A 20,748-nucleotide genomic window follows, 5' to 3' on the forward strand; every position below is an offset into this window, starting at 1 on the left:
TTATGTCAGGGGCAAGTGAAAAAACAGGTCCTGCACCCTTCTCCAACCCGAGAGGGCAAATGGGGTTTGCTATGGAGGAGTTTCTATAGTAACAGCACACCATTTGGGACTTTACATCTTTCCCAGACTTCTGGAAAGACAAACTGCTGCAGACCCCTCTCTGGGATAGACAGGCCACACGGAGTATTGCTGTAAGCTCTGGTTTGGCATATCACTAACTGAGAAAAGAAACCTGCAAAAGAGGCAGAAACAAACTGGAACCAAGGTTAGGAGTTAAACACTAATTTCCTGCAGGTCGCGGACTACAAGTCCCGGCGTGCCTAGCGGGGGCCGCAGCAAGGACTACGCTTCCCAGTGGGCGTCGCGGCAGGTCGGCAGTGGGTGGGGCGGACGGGGTGGGGCGGGACCGCGGGGGTGGGTGCTGCCCTCTGCCGGGCGCGGCGGGAAGTGGGCGCGGAGTGACAGCCGGAGCCCGGGCGCCGGGCGCGGGGCTCGGTGACAGCGGAGGCGGCGGCCGCGGGCGGGACACAGGGAGCTGTGGCCACGGCGGCGGCGGGAAGGTCGGACGGGGCGGGTGCCCGGGTGGCGCGGAGCCGGAGGAACACAGGAGCGGGTGGCAGGCGCAACTCGCGGCCGGGCACCTGAACTTGGACAAGTTGCCGGAGCCGCGGTGTGCGGGCGGCGGACAGACTGACCTTCAAAGCGAGGTGAGAGGAGTTGGGAGACTCGGGGCGCGCGGAGGACCAGGGACCCCCGACCCAGGCTCCCCCGTCTCCATCCTGTGGGTCCCGGAGACAGGTGGGTGGGGGGTGCGGGGTGGAGATGGGAGTGGGACCGTATGCGCTGCTCCGCCACCCGCCCTGTTGTCCGTCCAGCCCGGGGCGCCCGGCGCGTGGTCGGAGCGACGCTGCGCCCCGCGCCCGGGAACCCCTCCGCCTGTTCCTTTGACGCCTGGGCCGGGGGCGGCTTCTTTACGACCTTATGTAACCGGGCGGGAGGGGCCGGGGCGGGCGTGGGCCTTCCCAACCCAGGCGCAGTAAGTCGAAGGGGCGGGAGGCGTGGGAGTGAACTTGCAAGAAGTTTGAGACGCGTGGGCCCGGCGCCCCCGCCCCCCCGCCACCGGATGCTGCTGGGCGGGTGATGCGGGGGAGGGGGTCGGGAATAGGGGCGGTGTGCGGGGGCCGAGTCCCGCCGGGAAAGGCCCCGCCTGGATGGTCCGGGGGGGTGGGAGGATCCGAGCGGCGCCACGCCCCGGGGGCTGGGCTGCTGGGCGGGGGGCGGGTGGAAGTACCATCCCTCCTTCCCTTGCCGTTCCTTCCACCCCCTCGGCCTCCGGTAAGAGGCTGCCCGTGCTGCTGCACCCTGGTGTTCCTGAGCGCAGACTTTTTCTCCCCCTCACATTATTCCGTCACCCTAGGGAACCCCAACGCCGAAGCGTACGCTTTTTTTTTTGCTTTCATGAAAGCTCCAAGGCACTGGCCCGACACCACGCCGTCCCTTCCCTCTTCCCCCAGTTCTGGATTCCGAATCCAGGAAAATACGCTTCCTTTCCCCTCTCTCGGGAGTCCGCACCGCCCAACACCAGGCTGTCCCGCCCCCCAAATCAGCACCCCTTCACCCCCTCCCTCCCCCGGATTCGGATCAGCCCTCCGGCCTTGGTGCTTGCGCCGGCGTCGTCGAAGGGAGCCGACAGATGCCAGCCAGGTCCCCGCCTCTCGGCCCCCTCCCGACTCGGGGTTCTGGCTTCACGCACCGCTGCCCCAAGCTGCTCTGGGCTGCGCGAGCAGGTTCGCGCCGCAGCCGCCCGGCGCGCCCAGGCCCCGCGTCCTGGGCGAGGAAGGGAGGGGGCCCGGGGCGGGGCTCCTTTAGCGAGCGTCCGCTCTGCCCGGGGCTCGCCCCCACTCCATTCTCCGTCAGCCCCTCACCCGCTGCCCTTACCCAACCCGCATCATCCCCAGCCGTGGTCCTCTCGCCTGTCTGAACAAAACTTGAGCTTAGTGCTTTGGCTCAGAGCTCGCTGGGAAAAGTGTTAGTTAGTTACCGCCCAGCCCCCAACCCGAGTGTGTGTGGGGGGTGCTTATTCGATCCAGGAAGGGGACAAGGCCAGTTTTGGCCCCAGTGAGAGCGCTGGCATGTGGGGGCCCTGCACCTGCCCTGGTAGAGATTCCGCTGCCTAAGACCTGGCACCCTTGGACAGTTGGGCAGTGGGGCCTGGTCTCTGGTTTCATTTCATGGCCTGGGGCTTCTAGGGCAGCCAGATGTGAATGCGCCCAGAACACAGTCCTTGGCTCCTTGGGGGGTACTCGGAGGCTTTCTCTGGGCACATCCTGGGAGACGGCCCCTGGGCTTGCCTCAGACTGCTCACTGTGTGGTTGGGAGTCCGCAACGAGTTACAGGCCTGTGATGAGAGGCAGCGGAAAGGGAAGAAGGTTTAGCTGCCTTGGGAGCCCTGCCTGGTAGCCAGAGAATGTAGTTTTATGTGCCTCAGTTTCCCCAGCCCCAGCCCAGGGAAAACTAGCAACTCCCTTGGCCTCCTTACTGCCTGCTCCCTGGCTGCCAGGACTGCAGAGAGCTGGCGAATCAGAGGGAGTAAACGAAGGGCAAGTGTGTTTGGGGTGACCTCAACTCCGTGCTCTGCTTCTACTGGTGGAAACCAACACTGCTTACAATCTACCAGGCCTGTTGCAGCTCCAGTGCTATTTTGTTCTCAGCTCAGCTCTCTGAGGTAGCACCAAATACTGCAGGTCTCCTGGTTCCTGGTTCCATGGAAGGGGTGAGGGGGTGGAGCAGAGAACATTCCCCCAGGTGAGCACTGGATCCAGGGAGAGCCAGCTGAGCTTCTGACTGATGGCCAAGTGACTCACAGAGTGGGGCAGGAGATGTGCCAGGGCAGGCAGAAGCCCTTCTCGGGTCCTGGGGAGGTGGGGGTGCCCAGCACCCACATCCACCGCTAGGCAGCCTCCCTCTCAGCCTGTTCCTGGAAACTGGGAAGTAGGTGGGAGGCACCCCCAGGCCTTAGGCCTGGCTGCCCTTTGAGGGTCCAGCTCCTGGCCCTGCTCCCTCCTGGGGCTTTGTTTATGGCTGTAATTGCATCATTAGCTGGAGTTTATAGAGTTACTTAGCACCTGCCCCCCCAGGGAGTGGCCCGGCCACCCCCCTCACCTGCTGGCTTCTGTCTTTTCAAGGTCAACTTGGTTTCTGCCGGCAACAGGGGTTTCCCCGACTGCAGCTGGCATGAAAACCAGCTTGGGCCTTTGTCCTGGGGATGGAGGGCAGTCAGCACTTGGGGCCCGGTTTGGGGCTGCCCTGGCGATGACTGTGGAAATCGGGTTGGCCTCCTCAGATATGGAGGGAGGGAGTTCAGGGTTCCAAGAGCTGTCAGAAACATCCACATCCCAGGACACAGTGAGGGTGTCTGTGTATAATGTCTGTATCCCCATCTGAAAGGAGGAAGAGAAAAATCATACTCACCTCCCAGGATGGTTGTGAGGATTAAGGGTGTGGAGTGGTGCCTGGTACGTGGTTAAGTACAGGCGTGTTAGAGGAGGGTTGTTGACTGCATGTGTGTCGGTGTGGGGGTTGTGTAATTGATGTGAGTTGGTGTGTGTGGTTATGAGGTTATAGGTATCTAGGTACATGGGTATACATGAACTGTATGTATGGGTGTCATGAGAGTGTAACAACACAATATATAGTAATAAAATATTCACCTATTTTCTTTATGCCATAATAGAATAATATAATAAAATATAGTTACTAACAATAGTTGCCAACATTTATTGCATGTTTACCGTTTAGAGTAAGATAGGAATTATTGTTTTCATTGTACTGACCATTACACTGATCAGAGAAGTTAAGCAAGTTGCCTAAAGTCACCTGGAAGTGGCAGGACTGGGATTCTAACCCATATCCAACTAACACAAAAAGTCCATGTTTTCATTCCCTAAGAAAGATCTCTTCTTTCTGGCAGAAGAGGGCTGGGACCTTCTTTTTGCTCTCCAGGGTCTCCTGCTCTGAGTGGGGCTGAGAACTTAATGAGGCCCCTAGCGCAGACCCATGCTTGCCTCCTGGCCACTCCTAAGCTGCTGACAAGGTGATCAAAGGAACCCTGGTGAGAACCTGTCCTGACTGGCCAGGGTTAGAGACTGGTTTCAGATGGATTTCCTGGGCCTCCTTGGAGACCTCAGATGGCCCAGGAAGGGGAGGTGCCCTGGACTTCACATCCATTAGCAAGTACCTCAGCAGGTACTTGTTTAATGAGATGTGAAGAACGCTGTGGGGTATGGATGGGTAAGAGGGGACAGCAGCTAAGGTTGTGACAAGAGCAATGAATCAGGAGTCAGGAGACCGTGTGCTGCTTCCAACACCCCCATATGGTTGGGGCAGGTCCGTGCTTCTCTCTGGGCCTCAGTTTCCCTATTTTTGAACCTAGATCATGTGTGGGTCCCCCTTCGATGTGAACCTTCTATACAGACCTCTAGCAGAGGCACCAGGATGAGCGAGGCTTCAGAAAGGAGGGGTTCTGGGGGGAAGTTGGGGACTAGTGAAATCCACTGACTCAAGCTTTCTCAAGTCTGGCCCTGGCAGAGCAGCCAGGCAGTTTTTCTCGGGACATAACCATAGCCACCGTGCTTCGAGCTCTGTGCCAAGTGCAGCCTAGCTATGGGGTGTTAAGAGCATGGGCTCTGGGGCCAGGTTGCCTGGCTTGGAATCCCGGCTCTGCCACTTACTAGCTGTGTGACCCCGGGCAACCTGCACAACCTCAGCCGGCCTTAGTTTCCATACCTATAAAGTGAGCATTATGGTAGCACCTGCCTGACAGTCCTATGAGGACTGAGTACATTGATGCATGTATAGCACTTAGAATAGAAGAGAAAAGCACTCAAAACAATGCAAGTTATTATCATAATTAACCCTATAATTCATTTATTTGTTTGTCTCATTTTCAAGTGAGGAAATAGAGGCACAGAGAGTTCTAGGAAAGAAATAAAAGATCTCCGAGTTGCAAACAGGTCTCTTCAAATGCCTTATGTGGGGCTTTGCAGACTCAGTGGCCACAGTCCCCACCGTTCCCTGTTGCATCATACCCAGCCGTATCTCCTCATTTAATAAGATGGGATAGGGCCTTTGGCAGGGCCTGCTGTATCTCCACCGCCCCTGTCTTGTCCCTTGGGATGCCTTGGGCAGCTTCTGGCCTGGCCAGTACAGCCCACTCCCAGCCTGTGGCTCTCCCCTGCCCTCCTGCTGCCCGCCAGACATACCGTCTATGCACTAGAGATACCATCCCCTTGGCTGGGTTCCTACAGAGGGCAGAGATAAAATCCCAGCGATGGGGCAGGAGCCGGGACTTATCAGACTCACAGGAAGTACTTGGCAGTGGGGGTGGGGGGGTGGGGGTAGCGGATGAGAGTAGAGGGCAGCTGCCAGGTGCGGCAGCAGGTGAAGCGGTCCCCAGTTTTATTTCCCGGCTCTTAACTGTGGGCCTAACGGAGAAGAGAAATGCATTCTGGCCATCCCACCCCCATCCTGGTATCCTGGGGGTGGGGACCGCCGCTTTGCAGGCTCTTACCCACACAGAAGAGAGCCCAGAGTAAGATGTGATGGCGTGTGCCTTAATCCAGGGATTCCAACAGACCCTGTCCAGAAATCCATGGTACGTGTTCCCTCCTCCTAGTCCTGGTCCATGCTGGTCCCTTCTGCTGGTGTGCACCCTCCCCATAACCAGTCCTTCCCTCCATCAAGGCACCCCTCCCAGGACACCAGGGGAATGTGTCCCCTCACTGTTGCCCTGCCAGTGTGATGTGACCACCTGGGGAGCTTGTAAACAAAGGCAGCTGGCTCTGAATTTCCGGGGGCGGGGCCCAGGCATCTGCGTTAAAAAAAAAAATCACAGGAGATTCCAATGCTCTTTCTCTAGTGGTTTTCAAATTTGATCATGCATCAGAATCACACGGAGGAGCTGTTGAATCTGATGGCTGGGCCCCTCTCCCGGAGTAGCTGATGCAGTAGCTGTGGAGGGGGCCCACGAATGTGCATGTCTGACAAGGTCTCAGTCAGCAGCCTTGCCTTCAGGGCCTGCTGCAGCCACCGGGCTAGACGTTTCTGTCCCCTGGGGCGGCTCTGGTTGCTGTGGGCCTGTCAGGCCTGTCTCCTTTATGAAGCCAGGACCCAGGGGCAGGGGGCCACTTCCGAGACCACCTGGCTTCCCCAGCCCCTGCACAGTCCGCCCTTCCGTGCCCCCCTCGGGCCCTCTCCCCTCACCTCCTGGTACAGTCACCACTGTTCAGCCCTCTGGTTCTCCGTCCCGCTCTCTGGGACAAGAGCTTAATTTGCTGCTTGACTAAGACAGGCTGGGGTGGACAGAGAGGGACAGCCCTGGCCCGGAGTCGTCAGGACACCCGGCAGGGTCTGAAGCTCCTGCACAACTGCTTGGAGCCGGGTGACGTTGTTGGAATAAGGTGGGGGCGTCCAGAGGGGCCCCTCACACCCCTTCCGGGTGTCGAAAGGTCCATCCCATGTGCAGGACAAGTGTGTGAGCACTGTTTGAATTCCTAGTTAATAATAAAAATGATAGAACATGCACAAAAAAAGCCATCCCCTTCTCCTTTCCTTTCCTGGACATGAGATTTTAGGGGGGTGTGGGCCTAGGGAAGGTGGGGTGGTTGCCTTCATCTTCTCAGCAGACCTGGGGCTTGAGGGCAGCAGATAGAGGGGAGAGCCTGGGGGCTGGCAGCTGAGGTTGGGGTGGGGTCTTCCTTGGGAGCTGGAGGAATTGGAGTGAAGACTGGTGGGAGGTGAGAAAGGGTGGGGCAAGTCCTTTGGCCCTGTTGGATTGGGGGTGGCATGAGCTCAGGTGGCTAATCAGTCAGCAGGTGAAGGTAACCCATAAACGTTAGCACCTGGAGGGCAGGGGTTTTGTCTTTGTTCAATGCTGTATACCCAAGGGCCTAGAGAGTGCCTGATATATAGGTAGAGTTCAGTAAATCTTTATGGGATGAATGAATGAACATGAATCGAGTCTCCACATATGCCCAGAAATGAGAACACACAAAAAAGCTGTACCCAAGTTCTCTATCCTGCAGGTGCTTCATCATCTAGTACCCAGGGAGCTCGGACACAGCTCAGTAAGGTCCCAAGCTTTGCCCTGTCCCCTCCCTCCTCTTCCCCTACCCAACCCCCTGCCAGTGATCCAGGCCCAGCCTCTCTTTGGCTTGGGGCTCATGGTCCATTCCTTCCTGCAGAGGGTTTGCCAGCACCCCCAGGGTACAGCACCTCCCCTCCCCCAACCCTCTCCCCCCATTTCTACCAGTGGGTCTGTGAGGTGGGGCCCCAGTTTGTTTTCTCCTGTTTGCCAAGGGAAATCACAGCCTGTCCTCTGCCTTGTTTATAATTGGTTTGGGGACAGCAGCTGCCTCAGTCCCCCACAGTCCCTGAGGAGTGCAGAGTGGCCAGGAGGTGACACACTATACTGTCCACCCCCTGCTGCTCTCGTCCCCTCCCGGGCTCGAGCCAGGCGTGCTCTCAGCTGCCCCAGCCCGTGCAGCTCTGGTTGACTTAGTTTGAGGACTGATTTTGAGCTGTGGGGTGGTAGGGGATTTGGACTTTGAGGTTCCCACATTTCCCAGAGGAGGGGACACAGCCACAGGGAGGGCGAGGGAGCCTCTCCAAGCACCCCATGCCATGTTGCCATTTGGGAGTGCCTCCTCTGTGCCTAGCACTGGGCCAGCCCACCAGGGTGGGCTGGAAATAAGACCCCTTCTCCTTCCTCCTTCATGTTGAACACAGACATGAAGACGTGTGGCCCTTTGCTCCAAAGAACATCCCTTGGTTGGGAGAGATTTTTTACAAAGGTCTCATGCCAGCATGGAGACCTCGATGGTTTGGGGTTTAGGCTCCAGAATGGGTGCCATTTCCTGTGTCCGCTCACCTGGGGTCACCTCTGCAGGCTCAGGAGCCTTCCTTCCTGAATAGAGTGGGAGGACTCCAGGCTGCTGAATGCAAGAGTTGGCCGGGAAGTCACCCACCAGCCATTTGGAAGCCTGGGGCCTGGGGTGCATGGTGCTCCATTGGACCTGCCTGCCTGGTGCTGAGCCCGAGACTTGTGCCCGGGACCAGGGGCGGGGGCATCTGCTCCTCCAACCTGAAGTACCTCCAGTCCCCTCCCTCTCCCCCACTCCCATGTCCCTCTGACCCCCTGTCCAGTTCTATAGCATCTGGAACATTAGCCTCCATTATGTATGCATCTCCCTCTCCTCTTCTCTGTCCCCCTCCTTGCCACCCTCTTTCTTTCTTTTTTCTGCCTCCCAACGTTTGTATATTCAGAGGGTGACCAAAGTCCCCCCATCCTCACACCAGGGCCTTCCCAGCATGAGCTCCATGTCGTGCTGTCAGGGACCCCGTGGAATGACCCAGGGCAGGGTGGGATGGACACAAAGGTACCCCACCTGGTGCAGCTCCATGTCCTTGGCGAGGAAGGGGTGCATGGTGCCTGGGACGTCCTGGGTAGGGGTGGGAGATGGAAGGGGCCGTGGTGGCCAGCTCCTTGGACTGAGAGGCGGCAAGCCGCCTGGGCCAGCGGGAGGGCCCTCCGCAGACAACCCCGGATACCCCGGGCCTGTGACTAACTTTAGGTCCTCATCGCATTTTCCTAACCTGTTTTCATAACCAGGTAAGGGAAGAAAATAATAGAACATCTATTCCTATTTATTTTTCTCTCATCCATCCCCCCTCCCTTTTATTGTGCAATATGACACAATTGCTGAAAAGAGTATAAACGTATGTATACAGGTCACCACCACTCAGATGAAGAAATAGACTGTAGCCTGCATTCCAGAGTCAACCTGTGCACCCCCACCTCAGTCATAAGCCCGCAGAGGTGGCCGCTATCCTACCTTTATGACAGTCAGTTCCTCGCTTTTTTCTATAATGGAACTGCCCAGGCCTGCGTCCCTTACAAATAGAGTTCAATACAGAGGAACGACAATGAACGTGAACTTTTACGTGGAGTGTTTCCCACTCGGTGTATTTGGGAGGTTTGTCCATGTCGTACGGTATAGCTGAAGCCTGCTTATTTTCACTGCTGTTTAGTTTTCCACTGTGTGAACAGGCCACCATATTGTATCTGTCCTACTACTCCTGGACATTTGGGATGCTTTCTGTTTTTAGCTACTCCACAACAATGCAGTAGGAACATCCTTATTCAGGCTTCCCAGTGCATTGGTGCGTATATTTCTCCAGCGTCCATGTACTCATGAGTAGAATTGTTAGGGCACACGGTATGCGATGCATATTTCAATCTTCATAGCTACTTTGTTAAGTGATTGTGCCAGTTCACTCTTCAGTAGCAACTCCCATTGCTCCACGGCCTCACCAACACCTGGTATCGTTAGACTGTTTAATTTCTGCCACAGTGGTGAGTGTGTAATGGTATTTTGTCATGGGTGTAATTTACTCTTCTGGTCTTTTTTATAGACCTATTTGTGCATATATTTGCTGACTTGCATCATATATTCATGCAACTGATGAGGAAACAGGCACATGTGGGGGTGTTCAAAATTTTTTTACTGATAGAAGTGTGTGATTAAAATAGTTGAAAGACCACTGGAATATTGAATGCCAGGGAGGGGCTGGTGTATAGCTTGGGGTGAGAGGGTGGTATTTATTTAGTCTTGGGAGGAGAGCCCCGCAAGCGGCACCGTCTGCCAGTGGGGCTTCCCCTGCCCAGGGGCACTGAGCCCACGGTGCAGCCACCAGCCCCTTCCAGGCCCACCCCCCTGGCACACCTGGCAGAGGAGAAGGGGAGACCTTAGGTTTAGAGCCCCTGGCAGATACCCTTCAATTTAGAATTGGCAGATGCCAGTCTTTGGGGAACTTTTAGGGCAGTACTCCTCAACCAGGGGTGCTTTTGCCCTAGGGGACATTTGTCAATGTACGGACACATTTTTTTGGCTGTTACAACTCGGGGAGTGCTACTGGCATCCAATATCCTACAGTGCACAGGCAGCCCCCACAACAAAGAATTGTCTGACCTCAAATGTCAAGGATGTCAAGGTTGAGACATCAACGTCCCAAAAACCCAGATCTAGAAAAAGAGCCAGGACACTGAGGTTTGCCAAGAACTTACTGTGTGGACTCAGGGAAGTCCTGTAAGTGCTGTGGACCTCAATCCCTTCATCTGAAAAGTGGGGGTGGCAAGGGTGGCTGCCCCTTCCCCTTCCTGGGGCTGTCATCAGGATGGAGGTGATGGTAGTTGTGCAGGCATTTGGGGGAGCGTCCCTGTAAAGGGGCCTCTGTCTGTCATGTTCGAGGGGAGGGAGGGCTTTCAGCAGCGGCCCCTTCCCCTGACCGTGCTCCTTGTCCCCTCAGCTGGAGGAGTCAGGTGAGCACCGTGAGCCCTGGTTCCTGCTGCTCCAGGCCTCCAAGTGCTGTGGGAGAGGTGGGGGGACAGGGAAAACTGCCCCCAAGGGCCCTGCCTTTTGATGAGGGCTGCAGAAATGAGGGACTCTCTGGGGAGCCCCGGGGCCCAGGCAAAACCATTTCTGACTTTGTCCTTAGTGGGAGTCCAAGGTTGCTGGTGATAAGAGGCACTTATCACGCCCCTTATCTGGAGGCCCCATTGTGGGTCCCCAGCAGTGAGGGTGGGAGCCAGAGGTCATCCTTGGAGCTCTGCATGCCCAGGCCAGGTTCCTGCTCACCCTTTGTGTCCTTCTAGAGTGTGGCACTGCAGGGAGGGTCCAGGCTGGGCCGGAGGCTGGGTCAGTCCTCCCTGGGCCTCTCCGGTCTTGGGTTCTGGGGCTCCCCTCACCTCAGTGGCATGTCTGCCCCTCCCAGAGGCCTTGGCCTGGCTAATCTTCCCTCCACTGCACTCTCCCCTCCTGAAGATGCTTTCTGAAAAGGGCCCAATAAACCCGTCTACCCTGAGGTGTAGATGACTGATAACAGCCTAATGAGGGCCTGTCTTTCTTGACTAAGTATCTGCCTACCAGAGGCGGGGCTCCCGTAACTCCCAGAGAAAAACACTCAGTGAAATGTCAGATCTCTTTGACAGACGGTTAGAGAAGTACTTCGGGGGCTGAGGAACCTCTGAAACTGCATGTACAGGGAGAGCAGTTTCCCACAAGTGAGAAATGTGTGGGGTGGTGGTAGGGAATAGGGCGCTAAGGCTTAAAAGGACCGAGTTTCTATTTGGGGCGATGGAAAAGTTCTGGTAATGCGTGGTGGCGATGGTAGCACAACACTGTGGACGTAATTAACAGCACTGAATTATATATTTAAATGTGCTTAGAAGGGGAAATGTTAGGTTGTATATAGGTTACTAGAATAAAAATTGAAAGAAAAATCTGTAGACCTGCACGAGATAAACGGTGAACCGTAAGTTAAACCATGGTCTATAGTTGATGGTACAATTCTAAAGTGTGCTTTCATTAATTGTAACAAGCTTTCCACACCAATGCAAGGTTTTAATAATAGGGTGGTACACGAGAACCCTGTATTTTATGCATGATTTTTCTGTAGACTCACAACTTCTCTAATTAAAAAAACAACAACAGTAAATTATGTATCTACGTCTATATGTGGTGGCTGGATCTTTGCAGAGCCTCACAGGCGCAGGCACGGCCTCAGGGTGCATTTCAGGGTGGCCGGCTCCAGTAAGGCTGCAAACCGGGTGTCCGGAAGCCCCGGGAGGGCCTGCGCAGAGCTCGCAGGTGGGTGGCAGTGAGAGGAGTGGTGGACCTCAGGCTTCTGGTCAGGAGGCGCATCTCTCCAGGGAGCACTAGGAGGAGGTGTGGATCAGGGTTAGGCCCACACCGGACTTAGTAGGATCCTGACTCCAGCAACATTCTTGCCCCTTCATGCCCCAGGGGGCAGGGGCCTGGCTGCCGGAGGCTCAGTCTGGGAGGAAGAAGGAGCCAAGTAGGTGGCCTGGAGCCCTGTGTGGGTGAGACTGGAAGCAGGCTCCCGCCTGTGTTGGGTAGGCCCGTGGGGGGGCAGGGGGAGAACGGGGCCCTTCCGGGCATGCGGTTCCCTCTGTGTGGTGAGTAATTCTCGGCCACTTGCAGCTCCCAGGGGATTGTGCAACTTCCTCTCAGGCCAAGGCTGCAGGGGGCTGGGTGAGAAACAGTGCTGGGGGGAAAATGAGGAAACTGGGGCCTGGGCTGGGGCAGGGGCTGCTGCCCTGGGCTCTAGCCCCTGGAGGGGCTGAGCCTACCAGGGGGCTCCTCCCAGGTATGAAGGCGGGTGTGCATGTGTGTGTGTGTGCATGCATGCATGTGTGTGCATGTGTGTGTGTGCATGTGTGGTGTCTCGAGGTGGGTGATGGGTCCCATCCCTCAGGCTGCACTGGCGCCACTGGCTTGGGTGGGAATGTGGGAATGTCTTTTGAGGAGGGGTGGGAGCAGGGACAGGGCAGAGAGCAGGTGGGGGGAGCTGGGGAAGCCAGGGGCCCAGGGGAGGCTGGGAGAAGAGCCCGAAGGTGGCAAGTGCGTGCAATCAGGAGTCAGACCTCAGCCCCACCTCTGCCGAGCAGAGTGATGCTCAGCACTCTGTGCCTCAGTTTCCTCTTCTGTAAGCTGGCACACATCTCACAGGGCTGCGGCGGGGTCTGGTGAGATGGTGGGCGCACTGAGCCCAGCATGGTGCCAGCCCAGCCCAGCAAGTTCATCTTCTCAGCGGCTGAGAGCACGCACGGGGAGGTCCTTCCGCATTTGAATCCCATCCCTGCCACTTTCCAGCTATGTGGTCCAGCAAGCCCCTTATCCTCTTCATGCCTCTGTTTTCTCATCTGTAAAACGGAGCAGACAATTACAGTGCCCACCTCATGGGTTCATCGTGAGGATGAAGAGACTTAATCAGAACAGAGCCTGGCTCCCAGTAAGTAAACGCTCAGCACAGGTTACCATTTTCTCTGGAAGCATTTTTTGTGTGCAAAATGGCAAAAAGCTGCCCAGGGTACCTGGTGAGTATTATCAAGAGTAAGCGTTGGAGATGGAACTGGGGATAATCACCGTGGCTCAAGTTTCCTGGGCCTGACTCTGTGCCAGGTGCTGTGCCAAGTACTTTACCTGGATCAACTCCTTGAACCTTCACAGTCTTTTTATGAGGTGGATGCCATTATCATCCCCATTTCACAGATGGGAAAACAGAGGGGCACAGAGGGGGCGAGTGCCTTGCCCCAGGCAGTGATGTCAGCAAGGGATGGCAGAATGGTCCGCTTCGGTCCCTGGGCACACCCCCACCCCCAGCCCCTGGGCAGACCCCCTTCCCTGGGGCTGGAGGGGGTGGGCAGAGAGGGGGGATCAAGGGATGGTCTGCTGCCTGCACCCCTGGGCTCTGGCCTTGGAGCCCTGCCTTCTCTCTGTTCCGTGGCCAGTCAAGTAGCCAACAAATATAAAGAATTCAGTGAAGATGCAGAATGGCTCTTTAGTAGCTGGAGTAGAAGCAGGCTTTCCTGGGGAGTGAACTTCCTGCCAGTGCAAGTATTTAAGAAAGTGGCTGAAGACCAGTCACCTGGTATGGCACAGTGATTTAAATGTGGCTCCAGATTCTGACAGACTTGGTTTGAATTTGTCTGGGTCATTTACTGCGGGCCTTGGGCCTCAGTTTCCTTACCTGTAAAATGGGGACAACAACAGTCCTCACCTCCTAGAGTGATGGTGAGGATGACGTGAGATAATGTAGTAAAATGCTGAGCACAGGCCTGGCCTGGAGTAGGTGCCTGGCGAATGGATGCTTTCATTAGGCATCTGTCATGGAAGAGAGTTGAACACCAGGCGGGGAGTTGGGCTGCATAGACGTCCTTGGAGGAATGCTTTTTCCGAACCTTGGGTCAGGTCCACTAATTGTTCCCTACTCCGGCCATGATGTCAACTTAGTGGGTCTCAATGAAATTTTTTAAAAATGAAAAGAATAGGAAACATCCAAGTATATCATAGTATCTAAGTGTTGTTGTGTACAATTTTTTTATTTAAAAAAACTTGTGTGTGTGGTGTGTGTGTATCGGGTTGAAATGCAAAATACATTTCTTTCTGTGAGTCATGGTCAAAAAAATTGAGGGCCACTGCCTTAGAGATTACCTCCCTCCTCTGCAGTGTTTATGGAGCACCTACTGGTGCAAGACCCAGCACCATAGGCTGGAGTTCAGAGTGCATGTCCCTGGCAAACCTGACAGCCTGCTGGGGAGTCCGGCCCAATTCTTAGAAAGGTGTGTGGTGAATCTGTGGGTCTTTGTGCAGTGGGTGTGTGTGGAGGGGGGGATCAGCAGGGGCGGAGGACTGGGGTGGTCAGGGAGAGCTTGCTGGGTGATGATGATGTGTTGGGTGGGGATAGTGAGTGGAGACAATGCCTGGGGTGAAGGGTTGGGTCAGGGGTCTGGGAGCTGGAGAGTCCTCTTGAGAGGTGGGGAGCTCCCTGGCAGGAGAGGGCTGCAGGACCAGGCCTGCAGGGAGGTGCCTGGGCTCGCCAGACCGGGGGCTGGGGTGGGGTTGTCTCGGGGCACAGGGTGGGGGCTGTGCCCATTTCCCCTGGCCGGGGGCAGGGTGGGTGGAGGAAGACTGAGGGTCACTGAAGCCTCTTCGCAGGCCTGCAGGATCTAAAGTCACTGTGGGTGAGGGCCAGGGGGCATGGCTCAGCCGTTTCCTTCCTTCCCCTTGGTCCCTGGGGGCCTCCTGAGCCTTCCCCTCCCCTCCAGCCAGTGGTGGGCCTGGGCTGGGAGCTGGCGCTCAGCCCTGAGCCTGGATCCAGGAGCCAGAAATCCTTCCACTCCTTGCCCTGGGGCAAGTCTTTGGCCCAGTTGAAGCCTCACTTTCTTCCCCTGTAAAGTGGGCATGCTAACCCCTGAGCTGCCGGCTCCTGGGTGGTGATGCCATCCTGTGATTAACTGTGGAGAGCTCTGGGTGGGTTATTACCATTGTTTCTAAGGCTGGGGGTGGGGTGGTGGAGCGCTGGGTAAGGTCATGAGGACATCAGCTGCCTGGCTGGAGAACACCCCCTTCCCCTTGCCTTCCCACCCCGTGACCTGACACAGTAGGAGGAGTTGGGGGAGTGGGAGGAGAAGCCCGGGACCTTTTAGGGCAGGCTGGGGATGTCCCCAGCTCTGAGTTGGGGTCTGCCTTCAGGGACCTCAGAAGATGAGACCCAGGTATGGCCTGGGTCTGGGAACCCCCAACCTCCATGCCCCCCTTTGCATGGAGTACTCTAGGAGCCCCAGTTTGGCGGTCTATATTGCCAGGTGGGGTTGGGGGTAGCAGTGCCCGAGGCCTGATTGGCAGAGGCCCAATTTCCAGGGAGCAGTGGGTCGTGTCCAGCCTGCTGGGCTTAGAGCCCAGAGACCCCGGCATGAGTTCCCACAGAACATAGTGGATAATGATGGGTAATATTTAGTGAGCATCAGTTGTATGCCAGGCACTGGGCTAAGTACTTTTTGTATATTTGCTAATTTAAGCTTCACAATATCATAATAAACTGATAAGCTGGGCTTTTAACAAAAGATGAGAAAACCAAGGCACAGAGAGGTTAAGCCTCCCGTCCAAGGTTGCACAGCCACTGGGGCTGAAAATGTGAGTTGTGGATTCAGGCTGCTCTGTGAGCTTGAACCAGTGACTGATGTCTTATCATTAGTTTCTTCCTCAGTGAAAAAGGGTTAACAGCAGTGCCTTCCTCAGAGGGTTATCGTGAGAATTATGTGAGATTGGCTGTGATGGGCTTCGTACCTAATTAGGGCACAGAAGAGGGCACCAGCTTCATCATGTCCGCTGCCCACCCCAGTAGCTGGCGGTGTGACCCTGCATCCCAGTGTGCAGTGGGGTGATGATCTCATCCTTGCCCCTCTGCAAGGTGGAGGCCAGTCTGGCTGACTGCCGGGGTCCTTTCACAGGAGAGGCCTGAGATGAGGGGAGTTGGGGCATGATTGCCCCCACTTCCTGCTGGGCTTTGGTGTTTGAGTTGAGAAAGGAACTCAGGTGCATGGCACCCCGGTACGGCGCTCCTGCCCACGCTTCGATATCCCCCACTGTTCTGGTTTGCTAATGCTGCTGTTCTGCAAAATACCAGAAATGGATTGGCTTTTATAAAGGGGGTTTATTTGGTTACTCAGTTACAGTCTTAAGGCCATAAAGTGTCCAAGGTAAGGTATCAATAGAGTACCTTCACTGAAGGATGGCCTTGACGTTGGAAAACCTCTGTTAGCTCAGAAGACACATGACTTCTTCCTTTGCTCCCAGGTTGCATTTCAAAATGGCATTCTCCGTAATGTTGCTGTTGGGGCATTTTGTCCTCTCTTAGCTGCAGCTCCGCTACAAAGTATCACTCTTAGTTGCTCTCCAGAATGTCACTCAGAGCTGCTCTGAGGTCCTTCTGTCTGTGAACTCCTTTATATGACTCCAGTGATCCAATTAACACCCACCCTGAATGGGTGGGGTAACACCTCCATGGAAATTATCCAGTCAAGTGTTTCACTCACAGTTAATTAAGTCACATCTCCATGGAAACAATCAAAGAATTCCAATCTAATCAACACTAATACATTTGCCCCCACAAGATTGCATCAAAGAACATGGCATTTTGGGGGACATAATACATCCAAACTGGCACACCCACCTGGCTTGAGTGAGGAGAGTTCAGGTGGTCATGCCGGCGTCTCTGTCCCCCCAGGCAGTTGGGGCATAAATACCCTGGGCCCTCTGCTGGCTGTGGGGGTCTCCGTGTGAAAGGCCGGGGGTGGGCCAGGCTGGGGTGGGAGGTGGGAGCGGGGAGTGCCTCCCTGGCAGAGAGTGTCCTACCCAGCGGGCTGTTCGCCTGCGCTATTCTTAGCACTGATGTGGCATAGTCTATTTTTAGCCCTGTTTCTAAGTGTCCCCAACATCTGGTGCAGCCAGTACTGAAGGTGGTGGGGGCGGCAGGGGTGACCCCTTTGGGCATTTCTGGGGACTGGATCCTCTGGCAGGAGAGCAAGGACAGAGTCTTCTACTTTCTGCACCTGCTGCTACTTGAAGCTGGGCCCACAGAGGATGTCCTATTCATGCTTGGGCTCGATATCTTTCCCAGGAGCTCATCCTTCCAGCTCCTACTCCTGTGGAGGGGTGGGGGTGGGGGTGGGTGTTGCCATCCAGCTGGAGAGCATGAGCTGAAGGTGCCCATCAGGTAGGCTTTCCCAGTTCCAGCCCTCAGGGATTCCATTCAGTCTCTGACCCCTGCAGAGAGAGGCCTCAGGGTAAAGAGTCAAGCCCCAATATAGGGCACTTTTTTTTATAGCCACCACTAAAAGAGGGGCCAGCGGTCATCATAGAGAGGGGGTTGTTGCACAGTGGTTAGGAGTGCAGGCTCTAGAACCAGACTGCCTGTGGTCAAGTCCTGGCTTTGCTACTTCCTAGCTGTGTGACCTTGGGTGAGTTACCCAACCTCTCTGTGCCTCCTTTTCCTCATCTGTGTGATGGGAATGGGAGTATAATGTTTTGAAGATTGTATAAGTTAATAATGTATGAAGTGCCTGAAATAATAAATGCTCTATTATAGGGAGGTGGTGTTATTATTATTAATGAGAAGCTCTGTGTATGCCACCTTGTTGGGGTGAGTTGGGTAGGAGGCGAAGAGGGACTGTTACACCCAGGCTAGTATCAAGATGGTGGATATTTCTGCAGGGCTGCAGTGAGGTGTCAAGAGCATGATTTTGGAGTAAACGCAGGTGGATTAGAGCCTGGGCTTTGCCACTTATTGGTTGAGTGCACTGGACGAGTCACTTAACCTTTCCGAACATCCGTTTCTTTACCTACAAAACAGAGATTAAATACCCAGGCTGTAAAGCTGATGAGGTGTAGGAGGCACTTGCCCAGCGCTGGGTGCATGGCAGGAGCTGAACCCATGGGCCTTTTTGGGAGGGGGTTGCTGGGTTCCTGTCCCATGTATGAGTTGGGGTCTTTTTGACTTGGAAGTCTTGGGAAGGGCTTGGCTTAGAAGTTCGGAGGGGCAGGGGCTGTGGTCCTGGGTGATCCTGAGCAAGTTTCTTACTTTTTTCTGGGCTTTTGTGACACGGCGAGGCTGGAAGGAAGTGTGGTTTTCCGACTCTCCCTCAGGACCCCAGAGGGTGCCGTGGGGAGGGTCTGGGAGTGTGGGAGGAACCCTCCCAGTGGAGGCAGGTGGTTGGGGCCCTGCCCCTTCCCCACCTTCTCCTGTTTTACATATCGAAGTTCTGCGGCTAAAAACAATGTCAGTCTCTGGTGGGTGATTTCCCAGGCGCAGCTGGAGTTCTGTGCTGCTCCGACTCAGCATTGACCACGGGGAGGCGGGCTGGCCTGTGTGTGTGTGGGGGGCTGGGGGACTCTTGTGTGCTGCGGGCACAGGATGCCAGGAGGGTGCTGGGGCTGCCTCCCTGCCCCCTCAGGGATAGGCCAGGCTGCTCCTCCGGGGCAGAGGGTCCAGGGCTGCTCTGCCTGGCTGCCTGCGGATGTGGGTGCCCTGAAGGCAACGCTCAACCTCAGAACTGAGGTCTCACAGGAGAGGATGGGGCAGACCGGGCAGCGCTACACCTGGCCACAGGGCTAGGTGTGCTCAAGAAATTTGAAACAATCGAACGAAATGGCAACAGTATAGCATCCTGGGAAAGTGATGCCGCTGGTGTGGTGGTAAATCCCAGCCCCTCCGCACCCCTTCTCAACCAGCACCCTCTCCCCTTCCCGGCTTCATCCTGTGCTTTGTTTGATTGACTTTAAGCTACCCCAGCCCTGGGTCCCAGGTTCAGCCTCGTTCTTGCTCACAACTTCAAACAAAGACACTTCCCACTTCCCCAATCAGGGCCTCAGTTTGTTCATCTGTAAAATGAGGGTGATGGGCTCAGCTTCAGGAGGTCCCTTCAGGCTTTCACAGACTCTGTTCTCAGGCAGGCAGAGCTCTCCCTAGGTGGGTGGTTGAACCCACCCCCACCCTCACGTGAACAGGTTGGTAAAGTGGGCTTGGCCCGGGAGACCCTCTCCCCCTGACCAGGCACCGGCCCTCAGAGCTGAGACGCTCCAAGGCCTGGTGCCACCTGGGCCTGCAGGATGCTCGGGGCCCAGGGGTGGGGCCTGTGGGTGGGGGTGAGGGGATGGGCAACTACCCAACTGTGTCCACTGGGCTGGGGCTGCTGCCGGGACTTCTCTGTGTGATCTTCTGGGCGTGTGGGCGGCATTTGTGTGGTTAGGAGTGGGTGTGGGGGTGTGAGTGTGGACACCAGCCGCAGGGGAGCCAGGGCAGTTATCTCCTATCACCCATGTTTGCTGGGCTCGGACCGAAAGTGATTCGTGCAAAGCGGCCCCTCCCCATTTAGGCCGCAAAGCCCAGGGCCTGTCATCCGAGGTGGAGATGGCCTGGCTTTCTCCCTTTCCTTGCTACTCACCAGGTGCCCCATGTTCCCCCCTCCTCCCTTGTCTCAGATCCTGTGTCTCCTTCAGGGCTAAGTGGCTGGCTCCCCTTGACCGCAGTCAGACACCCCTCTCAGAGGCTCTTTTTGGGGGGTAGAGGACAGAGTCTAGGTGTGTGGGGAGGGCTGGCCTTGCAGCTAGAGGAGTTGGTGTTGGGACCAGGAGGGTGTTGGGTCCTTGCAGCCCTGGGACCAGAGGAAGTGGCCCTCAGAGGCCCGGGTTGTGGTGCTGGGGTCGGTTCCCGATGCCAGCCTCACTGAGTGGTTTTCCAGCCAGTAAGGGGAGAGGAGAGGCTCCACCTGCCCACTGTCCACCCCGCCGTCCTGGCTGCAGCGGGCTGATGACTCATTCCCCTGAGGAGTGAGCTGGCTCTCTTCGGGCACCCCGCGGTCCTGGTGTAGGCAGGGTGACCAGATGTCCTGGGTGCCTCAGAAAACCTGTGCTGAGCCCAGGGCCCTGGCAAGCTGGGGAGGTGGGCCCTCTGTTTGGGGATAGGGTCGCAGCCAGACCTCTCTTGCACCTTCTCCTGGCCCCTGCAGACTTTGCCCTCCCTTCGCCCCCTGCAGAGGCTGCGGCCCAGATTACGTAATGTGTCCGAAATGCCTGGGCACAGGAAGCTGGGCTCAGAAGTCCCCATTCCCCAGTGCCCGCCACCAGGGCACACGCCCAGTCCACTCCCAGGGCTTGGGGGGGGCAAGGGCAGGGCTTGCTCGCCCCTGGATAGGGCCGTGCTGCCTGCGAGGGGGTGGGAGGCTCTCTCCAGGGAATTGAATTCCTGGCCTGACCCCAGATGCCGGCCTGCCCAGCTCTGTTCCAGGGTAACGCTGGGTGCACACACAGCCCCATTGTACGCCTGGGCTCCGTGCCTGACGTGGGCCTGGCACCACCTTTATCAACAGCCGTGACTCTGTCAACTCCTCAGTACCCCTGTCAGGGCCCCAGTGAGGACGAGGGAGGACTGGTTTAGGGTGTGAATGTCCGGAGTGAAGGAACCAGGACTATTCAGATGCGTGAGAAGCCAAATGAATAAATGTGTTTTTCACATCAGCTGTGAGGTTCAAGAGCAGGGAGCATCATTTCCAGTTCACAGCTGAGGAAACTGAGGCACAGATAGTCATATAACTCAGTAGCAGAGCTGGGGTTCAAAGCCAGGCAACCTCAGATCCAGAGTCCATGCTCTGAGCCGCTTAATGTGTTTCCTGCCTAACCTCCAGGGCTTGGGAAACAGCAGGGCCCCCTTTTCCACAGCCCAACTTTGGGGAGCGAGGCAGGCCTCTTTCTGGCAAGTATGTGTCCCCAGGGTGGAAGGGGCCTCTGGTAGGCTCTGGAGTCCCTGATTGCTTGCAAGAAGTATGTTTAA

At 56.1% G+C, this 20,748-nt stretch overlaps 1 protein-coding gene across 2 annotated transcripts in view; it reads left to right on the forward strand.

Moving 5' to 3' along the window:
• Positions 1-453: 453 nt before the first annotated feature.
• Positions 454-20,748, forward strand: part of TFEB (transcription factor EB) — a 45,167-nt gene continuing 24,872 nt past the window's right edge. Inside the window, exon 1 of one of the 2 annotated variants that reach the window (XM_037842538.1) lies at positions 454-707. The gene's annotated coding sequence lies outside the window, so the exon portion shown is untranslated. The remainder of the gene's footprint in view (positions 708-20,748) is intronic. The other variant, XM_037842537.1, reaches the window with a different exon arrangement.

Source organism: Choloepus didactylus, chromosome 7 (assembly GCF_015220235.1).
Source record: "Choloepus didactylus isolate mChoDid1 chromosome 7, mChoDid1.pri, whole genome shotgun sequence".
NCBI classification, from domain to species: Eukaryota; Metazoa; Chordata; class Mammalia; order Pilosa; family Megalonychidae; genus Choloepus; species Choloepus didactylus.